The 21766-nt window shown below is 32.6% G+C and overlaps 1 long non-coding RNA gene across 9 annotated transcripts; it reads right to left on the bottom strand.

Annotated features, from left to right (window-relative positions):
- Positions 1–846: 846 nt before the first annotated feature.
- On the bottom strand, positions 847–20027 carry LOC133034998 (uncharacterized). 9 transcript variants are annotated; one of them, XR_009686292.1, is made up of 5 exons: positions 19883–20027; positions 18847–19407; positions 18607–18709; positions 1485–1557; positions 847–1217 (listed from the first exon to the last, which is right to left on the bottom strand). It is a non-coding gene; the product is annotated as an uncharacterized LOC133034998 (long non-coding RNA). The 9 variants fall into 9 exon arrangements; XR_009686293.1 differs by having other exon boundaries at positions 1485–1553; XR_009686291.1 differs by having other exon boundaries at positions 1485–1517.
- Positions 20028–21766: the final 1739 nt, after the last annotated feature.

The following is a 21766-nucleotide window of genomic DNA, read 5'->3' as shown; positions in this document are numbered from 1 at the left end:
AAGCATCTTCTACAAGCTTGACTATTGGTTTTCAAACATTCTTAAACACAATATTGATGTCATGCAAGTTGAGAAGAATGTTTGTGATAGTTTATTAGGAACAATCTTGGACAATGATAAATCCAAGGACACTACCAATGCAATACACCATTTGAAGAAGTTAGGAGTCAGAGAATGGTTATGGATTTATGAAGATGAGAGGGGGAAGCTGTTGAAACCTCATGCACCTTACGTTCTTAAACTTGATGATAGGCTCCAATTTTGTAAATTTATTAAAGATGTGAAATTTCCTGATGGCTTTTGTTCGAATTTGAAAAAGAAAGTAAACAAAAATTTAACAAATGTCATCGGATTGAAGTCACACGACTGCCATCACTACAAAAAAACCCATTTTCACCGACTAGTTTTTTAGTCATTAAAACTCGTTATTTAGTCACCCAAAATTTTTTGTGACTAATTATTTTTAGTCACCATTTAGTCGCTGAATGTCGGTCGTAGAAGAGATTTAGTGACTAATATATTTAGTCACAAATAATGTTATTTTCTATGACTAAAATTTAGTTACAAAATATATTAAAGTTAGTCACAATAAGATTGATGTATTGGTCACATAAATACCAATATGCACTTTCAACAACCAAAAAAGTAAACTTTAACAACTAAAATTTAGTTATAAAAAAACTAATATTTTGTGACTAAATAGTTTAGTTAACAATAATAAATAAAGAATTACATAAATTAATTATTCAGTGACTAATATTTAGTCATAAAAACTAATTTATAATTTTTTTTAATTTAAAATATATTCATTTAAATTATATAATAAAAACAAATTATTCAAAAAGCTATATTTAAATAATATTGAACACATTTATTCAATACATAAAAATTACAATAGAAATCATAAAAAATTCAATTACATAATCCTTGCTTGAATTGTATTGTCTATGAACTACAACAACAAACTCCATGGATCAGAGTTGCTAACATGGAAAACAAAAAAAAGTTACCCCAATACAAACCAAACTAAATGAACAAAAAAAAAAAACTAACACTAAATTAGGCAAACAAACAAACATAAAAAAGAATGTGAAGCCCCTATCTCCAACTCAGAAGCTAAAAGCCCCTATACATTCTTGTAGTACACCTTTTTATAGTTAAAATAGTTAGTAGCCAGCAAGTCCAAGCACTGACCAAAGTTCTGGATCAAACAACACCTGTGAAAGTACCCTAACAATAACATTTTAAAATCAAAACAAATTTAAAAATGCACTTAAACATCAAACATCAAACAGCAAAACAGAGCATAACATCAAAGTATGCATATTTACTTTTCTTTAAATTTCCATATTCTATTGTATATATATAGGGAAATGTAATTCTTAAATTCACCATCAATGTGGTCCAAAGTCTGCATAATTTTTTTTGAACTAAATATTAAAAGTAGATATTGTGTGCAAGTTGAATCATTTACAGAAGTTGACCTCTTCATACCACCTGCATCACCACACCAAAGTCTGCATAATAGACCAACATATCAGGATATGAGCCATCTACCTTTGCCAAGCGTACAAAGAAAATAAAAGCTATCATTCACCAAGGTCTCCAATTTGAAAGTTTGGCAGAAAGTTACAAAGTCCTTAATGTTAGACTTTTATTTGGGCTTACATTATATTTTATTGGTTTATTAAAACTTGGGTTGATTGGATAGTTCTTTGCTGTGTTAGCCCATGTTGTTGGTGATCAATTGTTAATGGGCTTAGCATCTGTGAGTAAAGTCTAGGTGAAGCAGAAGTGTGGGCTTTTCTAGTTGACTGAAGCCTTTGATGAGCAGGCCCAGCCCAACTAGGGTTTTGTAGCTAAGTCCCCTCCCTAACTCTATAAATACATATTGTTTCATCACAATTGTATACCTTTTGATAATCAGATAAAACAAACTGCTTCTGATTTAGAGATCTAGGGAGGAAGATTTAGTTGATAGTATTGCACTATCGAATTGGAGTAACTGCTGTGGATCAAACAGAGATAATTGCTATGGATCAATCAGGTACACATACCTAATTATTATATCTTATTATTGTGTTCTATGTTATATACAAATAGATCTTGGGTTAATTGTTAATTTATCCATAATTTCATATTAATTTCGTTATTATTTTATGTTGAATTTTTTGTTTTTAAATCTTAAAACTTTAAGGGTTTTGTTTATCATTAAATTCTCTTTCAATTAATATATTATATGCATGAAATCATTGTGTATATTAAGAGAATTTTAACTTTAAAGTTTTAGGGTTTATATAATTACATTATGAAATTGTAATTTGTGTTTTTTGATTTTATTATTTTTGATCTAAAATTAATTATAGATATCTCATTATTAATTGTTTATGAATGTTCTTAAATGATTAATTTTGTATTTTGATTAAGATTGATATTCCAAATCAATTTTTTTATGTTCTTTATTTTTTGGATAGCTTTTCTTTAGATCTATTGTTTTTTAGCAGTTAATAGCCGAAATTAGACACTTAGATTGATTAGAAATTCCATCTCGACCGAAACCCATGAAAAATCTGGTGTTTTCGTCGAATTTTGGCCGGAAAACATCACATCAGACCCGACTAGGCCAAACCGGGTCGCGTGACCCGCATTCAGACCCGGATGCAGATGTTGGAGGTTGAAGGTGACTCCAAGCCGCGAAGCCCACTCGCGCAGGCGGCGCGTGGGGGCGCGTGGGGCCGCCAGGGATGTCGTTTTTCGACGTTTTTTTTTCAGCGTTATTAGAATTTAATTTCTGATTTTTCTATGATTTTTAATTAGTTTTTTGACTCCGTTTAATAATTATTATTATTTTAATGATAATTATGTAGTTAAAAAATTATTAAAAATATTTTTTGATTATTTTTCGAAATCTGTCGATCATAGAAAATTTTTTGGGTTTCTTCTCGTTCCATAAAACATAGTCACTCTCTTATTTAATTTATTTTGACTATGTAGTCTCCACCAATTTTCTTATATTCACATCTTTTGATTATTTGTTGTTCTAAAATTATAAAACTTGGTTGTTTGATACAAAAATAATGTGTTATGGTGGACACTTTATTTTTTGATTATCAATATAATAAAAGCAATTATATATCTCTTTTAGAAATTTGGTTGAAAATTATTAATCTTCAAAGATTGTTTTATCACCAAATTTCACATGTTGAAGAAAATATTATATCTTTTGGTTGACTGTATGTGTAATTACTTGCCCAAAGGTAGTATTTACATGTATTAGTTCACATTCCATGAAGTGAGTTAATATTAAATATATATATTTTAATTATTTGCCCAAAGGTAATAATTTAAATATATAAATTTATTATTATTTTTTGCTTGAATTAATACATATTTTTAAGAAATTTATTTGCCCAAAGGTAATAAAATTCTTAAATGATATGTATTTTTTTTTCTTTGTTGTTAACTTCATGAAGGTAGATCATGTGTGTGTTATATTCTCACCCCAAAGGGGAGTTTATAATGACCAGTTGATTCTACAATATTTTCTAATACATTGCTCATATTGCTTATTCAAGTTTTAATTTTTGAATTTTTCAGTCTCCTTTTCTGTGAACAACAATAATGCTTCCATCCATATTTTGAATGCTTCCAACTACAAGACATGGAAACGAGATGTGGAATTTACTTTAGGCATAATGGATTTGGACTTGTGCCTACGAGAAGAAAAACCTGTTGATCTTATCGACTCAAAGATACCGCCTTGAGAGAACTCATCATGCACAATGGGAAAAGTCAAGTCGTCTTAGTCTTCTTACTATGAAAAGATCCATTCCTGAACATCTATTGAGTGGTTTGCCAGACACTACAAATGCCAAAGAGTTTTTCAATGCTGTAGAAAAATTATACGACACTGGTGAAAACGCTGAAGCTGGACATCTTATGGATGAAATGAGAACCATTAAGTATGATGAATTAAAAGGAGTGCGAGATTTTATTCTGAAATTGGTGAATGTTCAGTCCAAGTTGAAAGATCATAATATTCCTCTTCCTGACTCTTTCATTATTCATCGAGCTCTTCATGCTCTTCCTGCCTCTTTCAGCCTTATCAAGACAGCCTACAACACTTACAATCAAACATGGACTATCAGCGACCTAATTTCTCAGTGTGTAGCTGAAGAAAGCAAGCTTAAAAGGGAGAAGAATGAATTTGCTAACTATGTTTCTCACCTCAAGCCCAACAAAGGAAAAGGAAAATTCAAGAATAAAAATGATGGTGCTACTAAACAGAATGGTAATGGTAAGGAGCATAAGAATAAACAGAAGAATAACAATGGAAAGTCCAAATACTCTAATGTGAAGTGTTACTTTTGTGAAAAATTGGGGCATCGGAGAACAGACTGTCACAAATTTAAGACTTGGTTAGAAAAGAAGCAAGCACAATCAGGTAATCCATTAGCATGTGTTTGTTTTGAATCTAATCTAGTTGATGTTCCTATTGATTCTTGGTGGTTAGACAGTGGTGCTACTGTTCATGTTTCTGCTTCCTTACAGGGGCTAAGGGATCTCAGGAAGCCAAGTGAGAGGGAGTCCAAGCTTAAAGTGGGCAATGATGTTGGAGTTGACGTTATCTATGTTGGAACATTTATTCTTGAATTACAGTCTCGTGATAAGATTATTCTGAACAATACTTTTTATGTTCCTACTTTTAAAAGGAATTTAGTTTCGCTTCCGCTTTTGGTTAAACAAGGATATTCTTTTCATTTTGCAAATGATAATGTTGACATTATGCTTGACTCTCGAATTATTGGAAATTGCTTTTATTCTGATGGTCTTTACAAGTTGTCATTGGCTCCTTTAGATTCCTCTTTTAATGTTGTGAATACTGTGGGTAAAAGACCTCATATTAAGGAAACATCCTTATTGTTATGGCACAAAAGATTGGGTCATATTTCCAGAGAAAGGGTTGATCGTTTAATTAAATCTGAAATACTTCCTCCTCTTGATGCTTCTGATTGGGATACTTGTGTTGATTGTACTCGTGGAAAATTGACTAAAACAAGAAAGAAGACTGTAAACCGCAGTCAATCTTTATTGGAAATTATACACACAGACATCAGTGGTCCTTATTCCACCACATTGTGCAGAAATAAGTATTTTATCACTTTTATTGATGATTTTTCTCGTTATGGATTCACCTATTTAATTAAAGAAAAATCTGACGCCCTTGATAAACTCAAAATTTTTCGAAATGAGGTTGAGAAACAATTAGGAAAAGTCATCAAAGTTGTTCATTCTGATCGTGGAGGAGAATATTATGGTTGTTATACAGAATCTGGACAACACATGGGGTTTTTTGCATAGTACTTACAAGAAAATGGTATAGTTGCTCAATACACTATGCCTGGTTCACCTGAGCAAAATGGCGTTGCTGAAAGGAGAAATCGCACTCTCATGGATATGGTTAGAAGTATGATGAGTAGAACAAATCTTCTAGAGTTTTTATGGGGTGAAGCACTTATGACTGCAACTTATATTTTAAATCGTGTTCCCAGTAAATCTGTTCCCAAAACCCCTTTTGAGTTATGGACTGGGCGGAAGCCTAGTCTGAATCATCTTCGTGTATGGGGTTGTCCAGCTGAAGTAAAGATTTATGATCCTAATTTGAAAAAGTTAGATCCGAGAACAAATCCCTGTTATTTCATTGGTTATCCAATGCGCTCAAAAGGCTATCGCTTTTACTGTCCTACTCGTGGTACGCGAATTGTTGAATCTCGCATCGCTAAATTTACGGAATTTGATGTTGCTGAAAAAATTCCTTCAACATCTCTTGAAATGGGGGAGTCATCTAAAGGAATTTGTATTCCTATGTCATTTTGAAGAGATGATAATAGTAGTCTCCATCCTACTCCAGTTGGTAATGCTCCCATTGTTGATGAATACATTGCTCCCGATATCGAAGATGATGAAGGTCCTATTATTGATGAAGGGCTTGTTAATGATGAAGCTCCTATTGTTAATGAGAATCCTGTTATTGAAGAAATTCCAGTTGTGGAAGATGTTATTCAAAATAATGATCAACAAAGAGAAGTTATTCCAGAAGTACCTCCTCTAAGAAGATCTCAGAGACAAAAGAAGTCAACAAAGTGTCATGATAATTTTGTTTATCTTGGAGAAGGAGAATATGATATTGATCATTTTGTGGATCCTGTCACTTTTAGTGAAGCCCTTAATAGTCCACAATCTTCAAAATGGTTAGCAGCTACGGATGATGAGATCGACTCCATGAAGAAAAATGGTGTATGGGAGCTAGTTTTATTACCTGATGGTTTTAAACCAATAGGTTGTAAGTGGATTTTAAAGGCTAAAAGGGATAAAAAGGGACAGATTGAAAGGTTTAAAGCACGTTTAGTGGCTAAAGGCTTTACTCAAAGAGAAGGTATGGATTACACTGAAACTTTCAGTCCTGTTTCCACTAAAGATTCATTCAGAATTATTATGGCCTTAGTTGCACATTTTGATTTAGAGTTGCATCAAATGGATGTTAAAACTGCTTTTCTGAATGGAGAACTGAATGAGGAAGTCTATATGTCTCAACCTGAAGGCTACAAGGAGAATGGAAAAGAACACTTGGTTTGCAAGTTGAAACGATCCATTTATGGTCTCAAACAGGCATCTCGCCAGTGGTACTTGAAGTTTGACAAGGTTGTGACATCGTTTGGTTTCGTAGAGAACAAGTTTGATCAGTGTATTTATATGAAGATCAGTGGGAGTCGTTATATTTTTCTTGTTCTTTATGTAGATGACATTTTACTTGCCAGCAATGATTTGTCACTACTAAATGAGACCAAAAAATTTTCTGTCTTCCAATTTTGATATGAAAGATCTTGGAGAGGCATCCTATGTTTTGGGGATTGAGATCCATCGTGACAGGAATCGAAAAGTTCTTGGCTTATCTCAAGAAGCTTACATTAATCGTGTGCTCAAAAGGTTCAACATGGATTTGTGTAAAGCTGGTTCTGTTCCTATTCTGAAAGGGGACAAGTTCACTAAGCAGCAATGTCCTAAGAACGACTTGGAAAGAGGAGCAATGAAGAACATCTCTTATGCAAGTGTAGTAGGGAGTTCGATGTATGCTCAGGTTTGCACTCGACCTGACATAGCTTTCGTAGTAAATGTTCTTGGGAGATATTTATCTGATCCTGGCCATGATCATTGGGTTGCAGCCAAGAAAGTTTTGAGATATTTGCAAAGAACGAAGAGTTTTATGCTTGTGTATAAGCATGTTGACAATCTTCGACTTGTTGGTTATTCAGATTCAGATTTTGGTGGTTGTGTAGATGATTTAAAGTCAACTTCTGGCTATATTTTCACCTTGGCAGGTGCTGCTATTTCTTGGAAGAGTGTCAAACAGACTTTGATCACGTCATCTACTATGTATGCTGAGTTTGTTGCATGTTATGGGGCATCTTTGCAAGCTTTGTGGCTAAAGAATTTTATTTCGGAGATACGAGTGGTTGATTTTATTTCCACACCTATGCTAATCTATTGTGATAATAATGCTGCTGTTTTCTTTTCAAAGAATAACAAGATTAGTAGTGCTTCTAAACATATGGAAATAAAGTATCTCACTGTCAGAGACTTGGTCAAGAAAGGAGACATTGTCATTGAAAATTGCAAGACCGAGTCGATGTTAGCAGATCCTCTAACCAAAGGGTTAAGTGCCGTGTTGTTTAATAAACATGTTGTTAATATGGGCATTTTAGAATCTTTTGATCTTTTGGGTTAGTGGGAGTTTAGTTTTCTGTTTGTTTTTAGAAATTATTATTTATAATTTTCTGAATAAAGTTATGAACTACATTTTATGTTTCAATATTTTATTATTGAATGGATATGTTTTCAATTATGTTTTGTTATATTCTCGAGAATGATTGAATTGAAAGCATGTGGTTCATATTGTTGTGATCATTGTCTTTTAAATTTATTTGCTTATTGACAATGATATCTTGTTGGCTTAATTCTTTAAGCATGTTTAGTGACACTTACTTATTTTAAGTGGTGTATGTTTAATTTCACTGGCTTATTTATTAAGCATCACGGTATCAGTGAAATTGAGGACTGATAAGGATATTATGTTATTTTAAATTGATCACATGTTGAACATAATTCCTTACCACACTACTAGACTTATTGACCATGTCGATTTAATACTTTGGTATTTGTGATTATGAATGTCTTTTGTTGAGTTAAAAACAATATGACTGTTATAGTTCATTATCAAAGGTTAAATTGGACCGGTATGTTGAGATGCTATCAGAGAACTATCATTTTTTAAAGTGGCCACAAATGTTTTCTTGTTGTTCAACCCATGAGTCGTTTTCAAATAAAATTATTTTGATATATAATATATATGTATTAAAATCAATGTAGCCCAAGTGGGAGAATGTTAGACTTTTATTTGGGCTTACATTATATTTTATTGGTTTTATTAAAACTTGGGTTGATTGGATAGTTCTTTGCTGTGTTAGCCCATGTTGTTGGTGATCAATTGTTAATGGGCTTAGCATCTGTGAGTAAAGTCTAGGTGAAGCAGAAGTGTGGGCTTTTCTAGTTGACTGAAGCCTTTGATGAGCAGGCCCAGCCCAACTAGGGTTTTGTAGCTAAGTCCCCTCCCTAACTCTATAAATACGTATTTGTAACGCCCCAGTATTTTGCCTTATTTTACAAAAATACTATTTTCATGCATAATTTGAAAAGATAAAAAAAATAATTTAAATACAACAGTGGATTTTAAAAAAAATCAAAATGCAACAGAGAAGGATCCTTCATTTGTAAAACAAGATACAGTAAGTAAATAATTTTAAATAATGCATTTCCACTGTGTTAGATTTATCAACTGCTTAAAATAAAACTAAGGCACCACCGGCGTTCTAGATCGTTTGTCCGCCCGTAGCCGCTCACAGTATACGTACCAGAACTGACCCTGCTCACTATACATACTTCCCTGTCTAATACCTGTAGGGGGAAAGTAAGGGGGGTGAGCTAAAAGCTCAGTAAGGAAATGCTTATCAAACAATACCATATAATATCACACATACCATTAATGTATTTATTAAGTTTTAGCAATATCATACATGCTCTTTTATAACTATAACCAAATAACTGTACATATGGAAACCTTTATCATACAAGTCTATATTATTTGTTCACACCGTACACATATACAGAGATCATAACTCCAATATCATACTCATAACATAATCATATCAATACTATAAATAATAATAACATTATCACAATATTGGCATATCATAGCCATTACTTACATAACCCGGACCTAGCCTGACCCTACAATATCCTGGGCCTAATCTGCCCATATAATAACATGGGCCTATGCAGCCCTACCATTGTTATAGGATAGGGTATCTCTATATTCAACAGTAACATCACTGTATCATACCCACCATAACAATCTCATACACGACTCAGTAAAATGCAGGGTAGGGTATCTCTACATTCAACGACCTTATCCCGTATCATACCCCACCATGGTCCCCCACTTTACCTGAGACGTTAGCATACAACATACAACATACAACATGCAACATACAAATATCATACAACATACAACCTGAAACATACAAATACAACATACAACATATACAAGTCATACAACCATAATCTATGTATCAATTCACAAACTCATATTGTGTCCATACCACACATTCTCAGTACCATATACATATTCATAATAACAAATCATAAATCATATTTCAATACATAAAGAGTTTAAATTTATGCAGATAAACACATACAAAACTATCTAATTTCCTTACCTCAAATCCCGCTGCTTAAACTTGTTATCTCGTCACTACTACCTATAATAACACATGGGTCAAGGCCCTAACATTAAAATTCACACTCTTACAGTACAGCAGAAAGAATACTATTTTTGACCAATAACTACACGAATTCAGTAAACGTTTCCTTCATAAAAATTATAGGAAATTCAATTATCTTTCCAACGATATATAGATCATTAAAAATGGATTAAAACTGAGGGAGTTATGATAGTTTTACTGAAGCTATTTCTGAGAAGGAATATGGAGTAACGAATTACAGGAGACATCGGAAATACAAAGTTTTGATACTGAAATATTCTAAATCAGAGAATACTATCTTCATAAAAGTTTTAGAAAATCAAATTCCCTTTCTAATGACACTAAAATCTTTCAAATCGGAGTTATAACGTAAGAGATATAGATATTATACCGAAACAGTTTTCTAGAAATCCTGAAACAAATGGATTTCGAACTACAGCAATAAAACAATAATTTTGACTTAGAATAATCAATAATTAGTGAATGGTTTCTTCATAAAACATTTAGAAAATTGAATTATCTCTTCAACAGTACCAAGATCGCTAGAATCGGATCATTATTCAGAGAGATATTCGGATTTTACTGAAACAACTTATATAGAAAATATGAAAAACGATTTACAACAAACAGCGTAAAAATACTAATTTTTGACATAGATAAATTTCGATTCAGTAAAACCTTTCTTCATAAGAATTATAGGAAATTTAATAAGCTTTCTATAGACACCAAGATTGTCAGAATCAGATGAGTATTTAAAGAGATATGACAGTTTTACTGAAACATGTTTCATTCTGAAAAATAAGAAAAGGAGACCTACGAAAATTCTCCTATTGTGATCAATAAATAAGTAAATGTAGAGTTTCTTACCTCAAATACATCAAGCTACTTGGATCGATAGACATAAGATGATAAGATGATGGTGATCAAAGATGAGAGTGAAGAGTGGTATAGATTTGGCTAAGGATGTAATGGAAAGATGACTTGAAAATTTTTAGGGTTAGTCTTGCTCAGATGGGTGGGAAGAATAGAACGATATAATTTTAGGGTTAATGAAACATATACTGACTCTTATTAGGTTTAGTTTTATGAATAATAATAATATTAACATAATAACAATAATAATATGATAAATTATTAAATAAACAAATATCTAACTTTTAAATTTAAATTGTAAGCTCTCAATCTCGTAACTTTAGGGCTTAGTTTTGACCTAGAAAAATTACGAATTCTGATATAGTTATTTCTACAAAATTTATAGATCTTTAAATTATCTTTCCAACGCCACTGGAATCACCTCAATCGGAGTTCTAGAACTCCAGATATGATCGTTTTAGTAAAACAGTTTTTAATCCTGCGAATTTATCCAAACCTACGAATTTTTAACATTAATTCTATAATAATGTTATTTAATATCACTTATACCATTAATTAAAATCCACTAAATAATTTATAAAACCCTAATAAATTTTCATATTGGGCTTTAATTAAATGATTACCTACCTTGTAAAAATACCATAATATTTTACTTTCGTAGTTAATATAACTTTAACTCTCTCTAGAAAATTGGTACAATAATCTAAGCAACAATCTCAACTCACTAACAACACAAATATATAAGATAATTATCCTCACACAATTAATATCCCAAGGAGAGAAAAAAAAATTAAATACTATTTTAAATCTGGATATTATATTCTACCCTCCTTAAAAGAAATTTCGTCCTCGAAATTTAACTTACCAACACTCGGGGTGTTGAGTCTTCATGTCTTTCACCACTTACCGCATAACCTCCTTATCTACTATATGGAGCCAACAAATATGCATTTAACCTATATCTTGTCGATCAATCCATAACATATATAATACAAATAACTTATTAATTAAGCATTATTATTTCTCTATACATTACTTAAATATCAAAACGTACTCTATCATAATGAATTACATATACATACTTTAAATACATAAGTTTTGCAATAGCATGCTCGTGATATTATAAAAAAAATTCTTCTCTTATGACCATCTTACATGTCATTAAGAGTTAAACTATTTATTCTCGAATGAACATCCTTACATGCCATCAAGAGTAAAACTATTCATTCTCTCATGAACATCCTTACATGTCACTTGAGAACACATTATATAATACAAAAATAACAAACACAGAGAGTAGGGTAAAAGATCTTATGCAAACTTATCTTTAATTATTCCCATTCTCTCATTGAATGTTATTATAGACTAAAATCTTACTCTCTCTCTCTCTCTCTCTCTCTTTTATTCCACTGTAAAGCTACAGTGTCATTCTTGCAGTTTCATAGTTGTTACTCATCGATAGACACTTTTTCCATGGCACTTGGAAATAAACATGGAATCTCTTTAAAAGGTCTTCCATGTATAAATATTTAACTATCTATCCGACTACCTTTTTGTCTAACGTTCACTTCTTAATTTCCTTTATCCATGCATTCGTTGCACTTGTCATGACTTCCCATTTTTCAAGATAATAGTCTTTGGTTCCTTTGTTGTCTGATTTTTGTATCACTCTATTGTATTTTCTTTGCTAATCTCTCTTATGGTGCTTGGTCCTCCATTACTCCCTTCAATCAAGTTGACTTGATTATGAGATTAGCTAGTTTTTTTATACTAACTTTTATCTGCTTTGGTATTATCTTGCTATAGTAGTGAAGTTTGAATCTGTAATGCCGATAGATTCTGATAGTTATGTTTAATGATTGCTTCTTCTAATATACTAGCCATCTGAGGTATCACATAACTTCATACTTATCATAGCATTGATTATTCCAGCCATATTCATGCCCTCAATATTGTAGCCGTCTTTAATTCACCAAAAAATATCTCAACTTCTTAATTGTACTTCTAAAACTTTTAAATCTCTTAAACATACATTCCAATACTAATTATTTACTTAAGACTATACCATATATGTATTAAAACATAGAAAGCACACTAATAACCCCTTTAAAATAAGTTCAACCCTACCATGGCTTATCGTAGCCTAATTATTTATTATCTGTTATTAACAATAAGTCAACCATACCAATCTCATAATTTATTGATCATCCAAGTTATCAGGGTAAGGATACTATATATATAATTTGCAAACTATGCCGAACAGACCATACTCTGTCCATCACTATTATACCTCCTATACCCCTACTTGTATTTGATTTATTACTGGAGACTCACTATTTATAATTCCTTAGTCAGGAATTTTTTATTCTTACTTCCCATACTACCTTTAAGCACAAGTCAATAATTCGTTCAAGCGTCTCATTTTACATCCAAACGCCACCAAATTATCAATACCTATCTTGTTTTTTTTTCTTCTTCTAACTTTTGCACTTTCAATTGGACAAGACTTAGTAGTGTGCAATAAGTTAGTTATTGTCAGCTTGAGAGAGTCCTTCCAAAGATCTCTATTACTGGCTTTTTAGATTGAGAAAAATATCTAATATATTTTTTTTTTTTTGCTCTTAACAATTTTAGCTTTTGACAAATCCATAGTCATTTTCTTCTCGGGCATTATAGGACCTAGAAACACCATCTCTTTTCAGCAGGGCTGAACTTTGTGAGTTTTCCTCTTAGTTTCTCATTAGATGACACTCCAACATACTTATACTATTGCCCATAATATAAGTCGTAATTGGATTGTAGTATCCTTTGCTTACGTTGTGCCTTGAATTCCTTTATGTTGCATGAGTGTATTTTCTAATCCCAACACTTATCAAAAACTTGTATAGTCCTTGACATGCCATGACATTCTTCAATATATGTTACTTTGGTCCTAATTGTGTCTCACTTTTCTCCTGTCTCTAAGTGAGGCTTTCCTAACATTTTCTCATTGAGCTATACTCCACACCATTGTTGTTGTATCAGTGAGTATTTGGAATCTAGGGATGTCACCCTTGAATGCTAATTCCTCCTCTTTCTCAAGTTTTGAATTTGCGATCTACTCTCTATAGTTGTTTGTTGTACACCTGCCACAAAGCTGCATCCACAATCTCTTAGTTGTGTAGTTGTGATCAATTCCGAGTAGTCACCCTCTTAGTTGTCTCTCATTCATGTTGTACCCAAATTGTTAGCCGTGCCTGGACTTTTTTTTTTTGTCTTTCTCCTTTGAAAATGTCTCTGTCGAAACCATACACATTTTTCTCTATTGTCTCCTCCACCAAGTAGATGACCTTGAGTTTAAATTTTACAACTTTCCTTGGTAATCTAATATTTGTTGATGCTCTGCTTATCTCTTAGTGTTTAAGATACCTTCATAAGTTATTACCTCTAGTAATTTTATCATGTCTCTTTCTAACTTCTTATTTTGGATTCTATACAGCACACTACACTCCTTTCTATATGATGGCATCGTCCTCTCCTGACTCATTTCTATTACATACTTATCTCCAATGTCTTTGCATACAGTACTCATACTTCTTACCATCTAACTTAGGAGTGTGTAACTTATAGAATATCCAACAAGATAGTACCTTCTCCTTAAAGGTCTATTATTTCATCCTTCTTAATAAGTAGGTTTCGTAAATTATATTGTCCCAGTCCGGTATAACGTCTACTATTCTAAGTCATCCCTACTTCCTATATGTTGGGCTTCCATTCATGGCTAGGTGTAGAGACCGCTTCTTCAACCATTCATAGATAGGTGAAAATATATGCGTCGGTACTTAGTTGGCTATTGGTACATTTCATTATGTGCTTCAAGTTCCACTACTAGTGTTGGTGATATTTTGCTGAGCCTGTGAAAACTCTTCAACAAATTGTCTTAGTCATGCTCGTAGTCCTTCCAATACCTCTATTAGATCGTTAGCCTTAACTATTATTGGGTTCTCTGGAACATCAACCATCTGTGGGTCAGCGGAACACACATCCTTAGCCCCCACCTCTATTGGTCGTTCCTTTCACATTGATTCTAACTGATCTTCTAGTTTCATGTGTGAGCTCTTACAAGAAAGGTTGATTTAAAAGAAACAAAAGAGTTCAATTATTGGAAGAGAAGATTCTATGTACATATCTAAACTTAATGTTGTCAAGCTTAACTAGTAATATTCTATTTATCAAATAAAGTCTTATGAACTCCTAATATAATTTATTCTAAATTTTCAAGAAAGGAACACGGTCCTTCCTAGTTCAATTCAAGACAATAAAGAAATATAAACCTATACATCTTCTTCCTAAAAAGTGTAATCAATCATAAGAGATAGAGGGTACTATTGATGTATCTAAGCACCACCTAAGATGAGGCTCTAATTATATGTATCACATATAAGACTATTAATGGCAATACCAAGAAAATTAAAACTGACACTTACATAATAGTGAGAGGGATCTTTTCGGTCTTACGTATGTATACCGTGAGTATCCTTCGGGCTAACGGACGATCGGCTCTGATACCAACTGTAACGCCCCAGTATTTTGCCTTATTTTACAAAAATACTATTTTCATGCATAATTTGAAAAGATAAAAAAAATAATTTAAATACAACAGTGGATTTTAAAAAAAATCAAAATGCAACAGAGAAGGATCCTTCATTTGTAAAACAAGATACAGTAAGTAAATAATTTTAAATAATGCATTTCCACTGTGTTAGATTTATCAACTCGCTTAAAATAAAACTAAGGCACCACGGCGTTCTAGATCGTTTGTCCGCCCGTAGCTGCTCACAAGATATACGTACCAGAACTGACCCTGCTCACTATACATACTTCCCTGTCTAATACCTGTAGGGGGAAAGTAAGGGGGGTGAGCTAAAAGCTCAGTAAGGAAATGCTTATCAAACAATACCATATAATATCACACATACCATTAATGTATTTATTAAATTTTAGCAATATCATACATGCTCTTTTATAACTATAACCAAATAACTGTACATATGGAAACCTTTATCATACAAGTCTATATTATTTGTTCACACCGTACACATATACAGAGATCATAACTCCAATATCATACTCATAACATAATCATATCAATACTATAAATAATAATAACATTATCACAATATTGGCATATCATAGCCATTACTTACATAACCCGGGCCTAGCCTGACCCTACAATATCCTGGGCCTAATCTGCCCATATAATAACATGGGCCTATGCAGCCCTACCATTGTTATAGGATAGGGTATCTCTATATTCAACAGTAACATCACTGTATCATACCCACCATAACAATCTCATACACGACTCAGTAAAATGCAGGGTAGGGTATCTCTACATTCAACGACCTTATCCCGTATCATACCCCACCATGGTCCCCCACTTTACCTGAGACGTTAGCATACAACATACAACATACAACATGCAACATACAAATATCATACAACATACAACCTGAAACATACAAATACAACATACAACATATACAAGTCATACAACCATAATCTATGTATCAATTCACAAACTCATATTGTGTCCATACCACACATTCTCAGTACCATATACATATTCATAATAACAAATCATAAATCATATTTCAATACATAAAGAGTTTAAATTTATGCAGATAAACACATACAAAACTATCTAATTTCCTTACCTCAAATCCCGCTGCTTAAACTTGTTATCTCGTCACTACTACCTATAATAACACATGGGTCAAGGCCCTAACATTAAAATTCACACTCTTACAGTACAGCAGAAAGAATACTATTTTTGACCAATAACTACACGAATTCAGTAAACGTTTCCTTCATAAAAATTATAGGAAATTCAATTATCTTTCCAACGATATATAGATCATTAAAAATGGATTAAAACTGAGGGAGTTATGATAGTTTTACTGAAGCTATTTCTGAGAAGGAATATGGAGTAACGAATTACAGGAGACATCGGAAATACAAAGTTTTGATACTGAAATATTCTAAATCAGAGAATACTATCTTCATAAAAGTTTTAGAAAATCAAATTCCCTTTCTAATGACACTAAAATCTTTCAAATCGGAGTTATAACGTAAGAGATATAGATATTATACCGAAACAGTTTTCTAGAAATCCTGAAACAAATGGATTTCGAACTACAGCAATAAAACAATAATTTTGACTTAGAATAATCAATAATTAGTGAATGGTTTCTTCATAAAACATTTAGAAAATTGAATTATCTCTTCAACAGTACCAAGATCGCTAGAATCGGATCATTATTCAGAGAGATATTCGGATTTTACTGAAACAACTTATATAGAAAATATGAAAAACGATTTACAACAAACAGCGTAAAAATACTAATTTTTGACATAGATAAATTTCGATTCAGTAAAACCTTTCTTCATAAGAATTATAGGAAATTTAATAAGCTTTCTATAGACACCAAGATTGCGAGAATCAGATGAGTATTTAAAGAGATATGACAGTTTTACTGAGACATGTTTCATTCTGAAAAATAAGAAAAGGAGACCTACGAAAATTCTCCTATTGTGATCAATAAATAAGTAAATGTAGAGTTTCTTACCTCAAATACATCAAGCTACTTGGATCGATAGACATAAGATGATAAGATGATGGTGATCAAAGATGAGAGTGAAGAGTGGTATAGATTTGGCTAAGGATGTAATGGAAAGATGACTTGAAAATTTTTAGGGTTAGTCTTGCTCAGATGGGTGGGAAGAATAGAACGATATAATTTTAGGGTTAATGAAACCTATACGGACTCTTATTAGGTTTAGTTTTATGAATAATAATAATATTAACATAATAACAATAATAATATGATAAATTATTAAATAAACAAATATCTAACTTTTAAATTTAAATTGTAAGCTCTCAATCTCGTAACTTTAGGGCTTAGTTTTGACCTAGAAAAATTACGAATTCTGATATAGTTATTTCTACAAAATTTATAGATCTTTAAATTATCTTTCCAACGCCACTGGAATCACCTCAATCGGAGTTCTAGAACTCCAGATATGATCGTTTTAGTAAAACAGTTTTTAATCCTGCGAATTTATCCAAACCTACGAATTTTTAACATTAATTCTATAATAATGTTATTTAATATCACTTATACCATTAATTAAAATCCACTAAATAATTTATAAAACCCTAATAAATTTTCATATTGGGCTTTAATTAAATGATTACCTACCTTATAAAAATACCATAATATTTTACTTTCGTAGTTAATATAACTTTAACTCTCTCTAGAAAATTGGTACAATAATCTAAGCAACAATCTCAACTCACTAACAACACAAATATATAAGATAATTATCCTCACACAATTAATATCCCAAGGAGAGAAAAAAAAATTAAATACTATTTTAAATCTGGATATTACAGTATTGTTTCATCACAATTGTATACCTTTTGATAATCAGATAAAACAAACTGCTTCTGATTTAGAGATCTAGGGATGAAGACTTAGTTGATAGTATTCCACTATCGAATTGGAGTAACTGCTGTGGATCAAACAGAGATAATTGCTATGGATCAATCAGGTACACATACCTAATTATTATATCTTATTATTGTGTTCTATGTTATATACAAATAGATCTTGGGTTAATTGTTAATTTATATAACACTTAATACAAATTAACTTTAATGCATTTATATCTTGGATGTACATATATTTCATTAAAAAATCAATCACATTATTAAGGTTTAGAATAATACCACTTCAAACATCACCATAAAAAACATAGAAGACGTACATTTCCATTCGTATTAACACTAATAAGAAACTAACAGGAAACATACCATACAAATCTGATTATGTCATTGTTTCAGGCATTTTCCCAAACAAGGTATGTACACTAGCAGATGCTTTCAAAACACCCACTATTGAATCCCACTTAGGCACCTGCGAAGCAAAAAAAAATAGAGTGAGAGTGAGGGCGAGAAGAGAGTTGGCTTTGGGTCTCGAGAGACGAAGGATGATTCAGATACAATGAGGAGAGGGTTTTAGATCAGAAATTGAATATAGCTTATAATGTATACCTTTGCCTGGAACAATTATGACTGGAGCTGGTTTGCAATTGTGGAAGCAAAACTCACTTACGCTTCCTTGAAGAACACTGAACACAATCCAATTCCACATATATATTTATGTTAATAATAAGAAAATACTTAGTATATGTGTATTATGATGGAAGCAGCCTCTGGAAACTACATGACACTATGAGATTAGTCAATGAGTATTGTTATAGTGCTTGAATGATGAGGATTAAGCTTAACTGTATCAAAGTCCCCACTCGACACTATAAAACGTCCCTCGCAAAAATCTAATTCTAATTGAATAAAAACTAAACTGAGCAAATCATTTAATTATAACACACAATTTTTTAATTATCAAAATCTAATAATGGCAAGTCAAAATAAATACCAGTGACAAACCACTTTACATTGATCACAGCGAGTAGTGGTGGGGAAATAAACAACGACACATTGATTCAGAGTAACCATGGAAACGACGCTGTAACTTGATTCCGTATTCACCTCGAGCTCAGCCTAGCCACCTCTTCGGAGGCCAAAAGGACCAAACTCCTAATCTCTTCCTTCCTAGATACAGAAAGGCTCCATTTTTCGTGGAAGCTGAAATATCGTTTGGGTTTAAAAGTATATATATTGCAAATATTTTGTATATATATAATTTAGGATTTTATAAATACCTGCTGGCATATTAATTATATGTTTTAATTAATTAACAAATGACAAATTAATTGTCTCACATTCTTTGCAGAAGCACTAAAGGCCATATATGCTCAAGTTTTTTCACTATTTGTTGTGATTTGCAATACTACAAAACAATCAGTAACAAACAAAATATTTCACTATTTTTCTTCAGCTGGCCTATTTTATACTATTGCTAAATTGAGTCAAAATTACAACAATTATTGTAAAAAAATATAAGAAAATCTCAAACCCAGAAAAATCAAATGAATTCTATACATATATATATATATATATATATATATATCATTTTCTAGATTTTTTGATGAAAATTATTATTAGATAAGTTTGGATCAGATCTAACCTCTTCGTAGCCGGAGATGCTTCATGGGCGGAGATTCTTTGTGGTCATCGTCATGGTCGGAGAGGGAACAAAACGGGGTTGGGCGATGCCGACTGAGATGCTCGGGGTTGGGCGACGCCTTCGACGAGATGAGGATGAGAACAGGCGTGGGGTATGAGTCAATCAGGGCCGGCCCTGAGGGTAGGCGGGCTAGGCGTGCGCCTCGAGCCCCCGAACGGTCAGGGCCCCGAAATTGTAAAAAAAAAAAAAATTAATACATAGATAAACTGTTAAATAAGAAAAAAAAAATATAACAAAAATTTGTTTGGTGTAGTGGTAAAATGTCTTACTTTAAAGTAAGAGGTTATGGGATCAATTCCCAACCTCTACTTTTTAATTTTTTTAAAAAAATATTTAATGTGTAGTTATGAGGGATTGAACCTTTGACCTGTTAAGAGTTTTTTAAAATTTTACCATTACACTAAGCACTAGAACTATCATTTTTATAATAGTTAAACTATATATAGGGGCCCCAAAATTTAATTTCGCCTTAGGCCCAATATACCTTAAGACCGGCCCTGGAGTCAATTCATGTGTGCAAGCATAATTGCTGTTTATTTTACAATGAGCATGCAAATAAAGATTCATGTCCAGTTTGTGGCACTAGTAGATGGATAACTTCAGAAAATTCAGGAGCAAAAAAGGTGCCTCATAAGGTGATGCATTACTTTCTGTTAACTCCGCAACTGAAGAGACTGTATACTTCAAGGCATACGGCAAAATACATGGTATGACACCACACTGGTAAATCAAAAGATGACGCTGTGATGCGACACCCTTTGGATGGTGCAGCATGGAAGGATTTTGATGCCAAACATCATGATTTTGCTAGTGAACCTCGAAATTTTCTTCTAGGTTTAGCTACCTATGGCTTTAATCCATTTGGCAACATGAGCCAAGCTTACAGTATGTGGCCTGTAGTTTTGGCGAACTATAATCTTCCACCTTGGTTATGTATGAAAGATAATAATTTTATGTTGAACATTCTTATTCCTGGAGAAAAATTACTGAGAATGGACATAGATGTATTTTTAAGACCCTTGGTGGATGAGTTGAAGAGTTGTGGGTTAACGGAGTAGATACGAGAGATAGTCGAACCAACACTGTGTTCAAGCTGCGCGCAGCTCTTCTGTGGACAGTTAATAATTTTTCAACTCGTAGTTATTTGTGTGGTTGGAGTGGTCAGGGATACAAAGCTTGTCCCACTTGTAATGAAGATACCTCTTCCATTCGAGTAATTGGTAAGACATCTTACGTAGGTCATAAAAGATTTTTGCCAAATAACCATCGAATGAGAAGGGATACTCAATTCAACAGAAAAATTGAGAGAAGACCTCCTCCAAGGCGTTTTACTTGTGAGGAAGTATTAGAACAAGTAAATAAACTCCCACCCCATCTCCCGGGAAATCATGAGCTATTTGGTGGTGTGAGGCATAAGCGAGTTGCAAAAAATCAAAATGGGAGGAAAAAAGCATCTTCTACGAGCTTGACTATTGGTGTTCAAACATTCTTAAACACAATATTGATGTCATGCATGTTAAGAAGAATATTTGTGATAGTTTATTGGTAACAATCTTGGATAATGATAAATCCAAGGACACTACCAATGCAAGACACGATTTGAAGAAGTTAGGAGTCAGAGAATGGTTGTGGATTTATGAAGATGAGATGGGGGAGCTGTTGAAACCTCATGCACCTTACGTTCTTAAACCAGATGATAGGCTCCAATTTTTAAATTTATTAAAGATGTGAAATTTTCTGATGGCTTTTGTTCGAATTTGAAAAAGAAAGTAAAAAAAAATTTAACAAATGTCATCGGATTGAAGTCACACGACTGCCATGTAA

Source organism: Cannabis sativa, chromosome 2 (genome assembly GCF_029168945.1).
Source record: "Cannabis sativa cultivar Pink pepper isolate KNU-18-1 chromosome 2, ASM2916894v1, whole genome shotgun sequence".
Taxonomy (NCBI): Eukaryota; Viridiplantae; Streptophyta; class Magnoliopsida; order Rosales; family Cannabaceae; genus Cannabis; species Cannabis sativa.
This window is presented reverse-complemented; position numbering and strand designations above follow the sequence as displayed.